The sequence below is a fragment of the Hyaena hyaena genome, unplaced genomic scaffold (assembly GCF_003009895.1).
Source record: "Hyaena hyaena isolate Hyena2069 unplaced genomic scaffold, ASM300989v1 scaffold_333, whole genome shotgun sequence".
NCBI classification, from domain to species: Eukaryota; Metazoa; Chordata; class Mammalia; order Carnivora; family Hyaenidae; genus Hyaena; species Hyaena hyaena.
In genome coordinates, this window is record NW_024080963.1 from 1,234,844 (window position 1) to 1,242,116 (window position 7,273).

Here is a 7,273-nt window from a genome sequence, read left to right on the forward strand (position 1 = left end):
TCTTGTTCACAGCCTGCTGGAAGAGAGATGGAAGCATTTACTTAATCCCACTGAGATTTAATGTTAATTCAGATGGATTCTCATCTTATTCCCCATTAAAGGACAGACCTTGGATTTGAACCCAAATCCAACAGATTCCAAGTGTGCCCTACCCCCGTTATCAAGCTGCTTCCCACTCTCACTTTGACTCCCCCATGGGCATGGTGACCATAAATTTAAAAAAATAATAATAGGGGCACCTGAGTAGCTCATTGGCTAAGCTTCTGACTTCAGCTCAGGTCATGATCTTGCGGTCTGTGAGTTTGAGCCCCACATCGGGCTCTGTGCTGACAGCTCAGAGCCTGGAGCTGCCTCAGATCCTTTGTCTCCCTCTCTCTCTGTCCCTCCCCTGCTCATGCTCGCTCGCTCTCTCTCTCTCTCTCAAAAATAAATAATAAAAAAACTTTAATAATAATAATAAACTAAGTTATATATTTATACTCTGAGGAGGAAGAGAGCCCTTGGCAGAAGAAGTAGAGCAATGTTTTAAGCTGACTTCTATCAGAAACACAGCACAATGGTCATCACGCCAGTCAGAGCAATGCTCCACATCATGCAGGTAGAGTTTAGGCCCATGGCTAGGGGTTCTCTGCAGAATCCATGTATCATAGCCCCTCCCCTCTATCAAGAGGGGAGATGCAGATTCCTTAAAGATGCAGGTTCCAGGGCACCTGTATGACTCAGTCAGTTAAGTATCTGACTTCTGCTCAAGTCACGATCTCATATTTTGTGGGCTCGAGCCCCACGTCGGGCTCTGTGCTGACAGCTTGGAGCCTGCTTCAGATTCTCTCTCCCGCTCTCTCTCTCTGCCCTCTCCCACTGTCTCCCACTCTTGCTCTCTCTCTCTCTTTCTCTCTCTCTCTCTCTCACACACACACACACACACATAAATAAACATTTTAAAAAGGTACAGAAGTAAGTGAAAGGTGTGAGAAGTAAGTGAAATGATGCATTTTCAGAAATACCAAATAAAAGCTGTGCTGTCTAGTTAACAATAAACCTACTGGAAATATGTACGAAATCCCCCAACACACACAGTGGAGTCCCAAACCCTTAGACACTTCGCTCTCTGGTTCTTCTTCCCCTCTTCATTTCCCAGGTTTATTCTTCTGGAGCTCTGCAATGAGCATGAGCCAAAGAACTGAAGTCTCTGCGTCACCTCAAGGAATGTACTTTTTGTCTTACATGGCCATAGGCGACTTCCCGGTAAGGTTGTAAGCTCTGTAGTACTCAGCCAATGAGGAGTCAGGGAAGGGACTTCACCCTAGGAGAAAAAATGCCTGCTGTAACTGCCCTGAGTGTGCCTGCCCCTCTGACACCTGCTCTTGCAGAAACATTGATTAAAGCCTTGCTTCACTGTGCTTTGAGTCTACACGTCCCTCCTTTGATTGGGTCAATGTGATAGGGAAAAAAATCTGTTATAAGATGGCCAACAGGACTGATAAGGAAATTCCTGTCCATGATCAAAGACTCCCCCTTCCGGGTTCTTCTTCCCAACCTGCGTGTCACTCACCAAATTATTACTAATGAGGAATGCGGAAGTAACAGACTATATAAATTGTTCCCTCTGCTGATTCTCGAGACTCAGACATCTGGAGAATGATCTCCTCTGGGCCCACCGGTGTAAAATAAACCTCCTGCTTTCCAAGATCTCCGAGTGCTGCTTGGCTCTTCTGCTGGGTGGTGATCCAGACCGGTTTCCATAACAAGTGGGCTTATTTCTCACAGTTTCCCACAAAACAAAGTTGGGGTCCCTTTCTCATCTCACCCCCAGGCTCACTTAAAGGGAGCCCTCATGCCAGGAGAAGGCCAGTGTGTTTCAGCCTCGCACAGGTCTGCACTTGAGCTCCCAGCCCTGGTACTTAGTGATGATACAACCTTGACCAGGATTGTGAGCCTCAGTTAGATAAGATGGGCTAATAAGGATTGAAGGACATGTAAGTGATATAGGGCTGTTATGAGGATTGAATTAGTTAACATTTATAAAGCACTTAAAACAGCACGTGGCATTCAAAAATGTGTTCTGTGTTTGTTAAGTAAACACACAAAGCACTTTGTGTAGGGAGCCAAAGGCAGGCCACCTCAAGATGGGCCACTTTGACATGCAGATTATTTTGAATTAAAAAACAATCAAACCCGGGGCGCCTGGGTGGCTCAGTCCATTGAGTGTCCGACTTTGGTTCAGGTCATGATCCCACAGTTTGTGGGTTCGAGCCCCGCGTCGGGCTCTGTGCTGACAGCTCAGAGCCTTGGAACCTGCTTCGGATTCTGTGTCTCCCTCTCTCTCTGCCCTCCCCTGCCTGGACTCTGTTTGTGACTCTGTCTTTCAAAAATAAATACACATTTTAAAATTAAAAAAAAAAAAATCAAACCCAGCAGATTCAAAGAAAGCTTTTACCTCCCCTCTTAACTGCCTAAAAATAATTTATAGGCCATGCTCCAGGAAGAGAGTTATCTCCATAGATAACTGCAGTATGATATGAACTAGGTGTGGTAGACACAGAGGACCTAGCAAGACCTCTTAGATGGAAGTCCTCTGTGCCCCATTGTTTCTGGATGGCCCAGCAAACAGTTGTTTACCAAACACTTACTCTTTTTCATCTTCCGGTGAAGTACATTCCTTCCCCATGAAGTCCCAGGCCTCAGCCCTCCTCTTGTTAGTTCAGAATGACATGTATACCTCATTCTGCCTGTCTTTGGAATTTCCATGTCTATGCGGGTTCCTTGTAGGTGCACCGTTAAATTTGGTTTTCTCCTGTTAATCTGCCTCTAGTCCAGCTAGAAAGTCCATTGCAGGGACAGAGAATTCTCGCCCCCCCTCCCCCAACCCAACCCTCATCAGCATCTAAAAAAGTACTACACATATTATGTACCTAATGTTAAAAGATATATCTTTTTTTATTTATTTTTTATTTCTGAGAGAGAGAGAGACAGCATGAGCAGGGGAGGGTCAGAGAGAGGGAGACACAGAATCCAAAACAGGCTCCAGGCTCTGAGCTGGCTGTCAGCACAGAGCCCGACGCGAGGCTCGAACCTACGAACCATGAGATCATGAGCTGAGCCGAAGTCGGACGCTTAACAGACTGAGCCACCCAGGTGCCCCTTTATCTTACAAGGTAAAAATCATGCCTCTCATACAAATGTAAAATGAAAACACATCAAAGATTCCACTGAATTCATTAATAAGGGAACCAGTATGAGATTTTAACCAGTTCAAAATAGAGTTCCAAAAAACACACATAGGGCGCCTGGGTGGCTCAGTCGGTTGAGTGTCCGACTTTGGCTCAGGTCATGATCTCAGAGTTCATGGGTTTGAGCCCCGCATCTGTCTCTGTGCTGACAGCTTGGAGCCTGGAGCCTGCTTTGGATTCTCTGTCTCCCTCTCTCTCTGCCCCTCCCTCGCACACACTCTCTCTCTCTGTCTCTTTCTCTCTCTCAAAAATAAATAAACATTAAAAATTGTTTTTTAATTTTAAATTTAAAAAAACACACATATAGTGTCAAAAAACAGCTCAACTGAGTACATTCTAAAGACCTTCTTGACTTTATTCAACAATTGATGAGTCAGACAGCATCCAATCTAGCAGACAGGAAGGAGCTCCAAGGAGTTGTACGAAATGAAAGGCCATTATAGGCAGGAGAGGGTGGAACAAGGAAATCATACTAGACAAAAAGGGAATCGTTTATTGCAGGGTCACTTTCCTTTGGGGCATGGCTGGGGTCTGTCAGGCAGGTTACCTAACTAATGCTGATCAGGGGATTCCGCAGTGACTGGTTTAAGATTCTATTTCTGGGAGAGCTGAAACAGTAATTAAATCGAGCCTCGGTTAGTTGACGTGGGACTTAGCATAAGCGGCTGGATTGGGGGCCTGTTGTCTTGTTTTTAACAATAGGGAGTAGGCTCTGCTAAAACCCACTCGCAAATAGCTGCAAACCAGGTCTGCTCACCGGGCCCTGTTTGTCTCTTCAGGTTCTCTCTGCCCTCATTTGTTTTGAAATCACTGAAGAGGACAATTATGTAAGAAGGCAGATCCTAGAAGTCAGGACAGCACCGAAACTTTCTTGTGTATTTGATTTAATGGTTTTGGCCTTCAGTACACGGCAGGGATTCTGAACTGCAAGCCAGCTGCCCTGAACTGGCATCGCCGTGAACTAAAATAACCTCTTCAAATGACAGCCCTCAAAGAAGAGGGCAAGCGGAGGCTCTCTAAGTAAGAGAACTGTTTCGAGAAAGAGAAACAGCAGAAGGAAGAGGTGAGCAGGGAACGGGGCCCCTGGCTGACGGACACAACCGTTTTTGAGAAACTTGGGTACATCCACACTAGGGAACGAGTTATGAAAAAACAAACAATTCCAGACTGACGTTCTTTGGTTACCACGGAATCTTCTTCCCGCTTTCCAGAAAAATCTTGAGATTCCCAATTGCTTTTCCAAGCCAATCTAAGCAGTCCCCAAATCCAGATTCTAAGAGATACTGATACAACGGGGGGGGGGAGGGGGGGTAGTGTTCAAGTGCTTTGAACCCCCATGCATTCATGTGTAATCTGCTTGAATGGATATTGAAAGTTGGTATAGTTTCTGCCTCTCAGAAGGTATAAAAACAATGGAGCTTTGAATAATGACATGTTCATCACTTTCTGTGGTGATAAAACTTCCAGATGATCCTATGGTTGAAATACTGCCACAGCATTAACAAAAACCAGCAAAAATTTGAGTTTCTCTGGACATGTCCCCTGGATGGATTAAAGATGAAAATTATTGTCCCTGAAGGCAGTACATATAGATCCTTCTGGTACATGTGTCATTCCTTACATGTTTGGAGGAAAAGAAAAACAAAAGAAGCAGCAGCAGATTAGAAATGACAATAACGTGGCTTTTAAAATATTTATACAACCTATGTAAACTCAAAAGAATCTAGAAGAGTTTCTACAAATTTACCTTACTAATCAGCGTTTCAAATGATACCCTGGGTAAGGCAAACTAGGGAAGCCAAGGTTTGGCAACATGCAAACCACTCTGGCCTACGTGAAGGAGCTGTGTTCAGGGAATAGAAACTGTCTGTGTAACTATTTCCACATCGTTTTGGTAATAGATGGAAAGAAACGATGTGTGTAACTATAGACATGTTCTCCCTCTCAGACCAATTGCATCCCCCCCCAGCCAACCCCCCCCCCAAATTATTCCCTGGCCTCACCCTGTCTGCTCTAACCTTATTCCGCAGAACTTGGCAGCTGGATATCTGGTGTCCACTGGTGCCGTAGCAGGCTGAGCAGGCTTCGTGGCAGAGAGACAGAAAATGCACACCCCTCCCAAGGAAGCCCAGAAATAATCAGAGTGATTATGCCATCGGCAGCCATAATACTCTTAATTGAAAAACAGACCATGTGAGGTTCTCCATGTGCCTACAATTTATTGCATTATCTTCCTGGAAGTCCTGACCCGTTGAAGAATCCTCTAGCAACCTAACAAGGGTTGAAACACAACTCAGATAAGCCAAATTTGAAATTACGCCCCAATCTACATGCTGGAAAAATTTAGAAAATGACATCAATCGTTCAGAATATGCTCTCCCCCTTCCAGGAAAGGCAGCACCTTGCTCTGTGGTCCTGGGTGTAGACAACCAAGCTAAAGAAGGTCAAGGCCTTTTTCCCGTTGACGAGACATCGGTGCTGGGACAGACCGAGCACAGGGCAGAGGATGACAATCAGGTTACACCAAGCTTCAGACAGAAACTGCCTGTCACCCAGTACCAGGAATGCCTGATCAAGGCTCAAAGGCAGGGACAAAAGAAGAGTGTAAAAGAAAGGAAAATAAAGATTAGTTCCCAGTGTAGTACAGTGAAAAGAGAAAAATGGCACAGAACCTGGCATGTGGCAGGCTGTCCACAGCTCTCTTGGCCACTCCCCCCACGCCCTCCAGCCCGGGGGGGGGGGGGGGGGTACAGAAGAGACAAGATCTATTTGTTGAGAAGGCCATTTGACAAAGCAACAGATGATCACAGAATGGCGTTATGATTTCCAAGACTGCAAGGATTTCCCAGAAGAGTGGAAACAGAGTGCTTGAATTACTTCAAAATGACTTTTGACAGTAATAGAAGGTCTCAACCTGAGTTGTCTTAAGTTTACATAAAGCTTAGGGGAGGATAAAGTAAAGCGGAATCTCGAGACTAGTGAGGAGAATGAGAAATCCTCACTCTTGACAACTCTTGGCACATGCAAAACCCCCCCTCTTTTTCACACACACACACACACACACACACGTATACTCACATACACAAGCACACTGATCATTCACATACATACCCATACACACCCACCCATACACCCATATTCCTATACATTCACACACACTAAAAACACCCATGCACACATTCAAAACCTACACCCACACATTCATACATACCCATGCATACCCACGTGTTCTACACGCATGTCCCAAAAGGGGATTTGTGGGGGTTTTTTAAGTTTATTTATTTTGAGAGAGCAAGAGAGAGATAATGTGTGTGCATGCACACATGAGCATGGAAGGGGCAGAGAGACAGAGAGAGAGAGAATCTCAAGCAGGCTCCATGTTCCATGCTGAGCCCGACATGGGACTCAGTCCCACGACCCTCAGATCATAGCCTGAGCCGAAACCAAGAGTCAGACACTGAACTGACTGAGCTACCCAGGCTTCCCAATCATTGCTAATTTTTTTAACTGAATAGTATATGGAATTAAGTGCTTTAAAACAGGGTCATTGGCATGAACTGCCTGCCCTTGTTGCAGGATTCTCGCTCAGAGAGTCGTGACACCGAGACTTTTCTTTCCAGGAAGCAACTTTATTTTGCCGGCACCGCTCAGTTGGGTTCGTACCCAAAAGAACTGAGCGGCCCACATCATATGGCATAGGGGTTTTTATGCATTTTCTATTTCTTTGTCTCCCATATATGGTAATACACATAAACATGTAGTCTGATTAAGTTGTTTCAGTTTACAAGAACAGGGGGGATGTAGGCAGCTGGACTCATATCTAGGTGACCTTGAAGTCTTCTCTTCTCTCTTCTTCAATTTTTTCTTTCTCCTTAGGGAGGAGTTCCTACCACATTCCCCCCTTTGATGCTCGGACCCCTCTATTCTGGGTCAAAGAGCATCATCCTGGCTTAGAGGTTTATATTTCCATAACATCATTACATGAACAGCCGTTTTTCTCTCAACTATAGTCACAATGAGACTGGAGACTGATCGTGTAATCA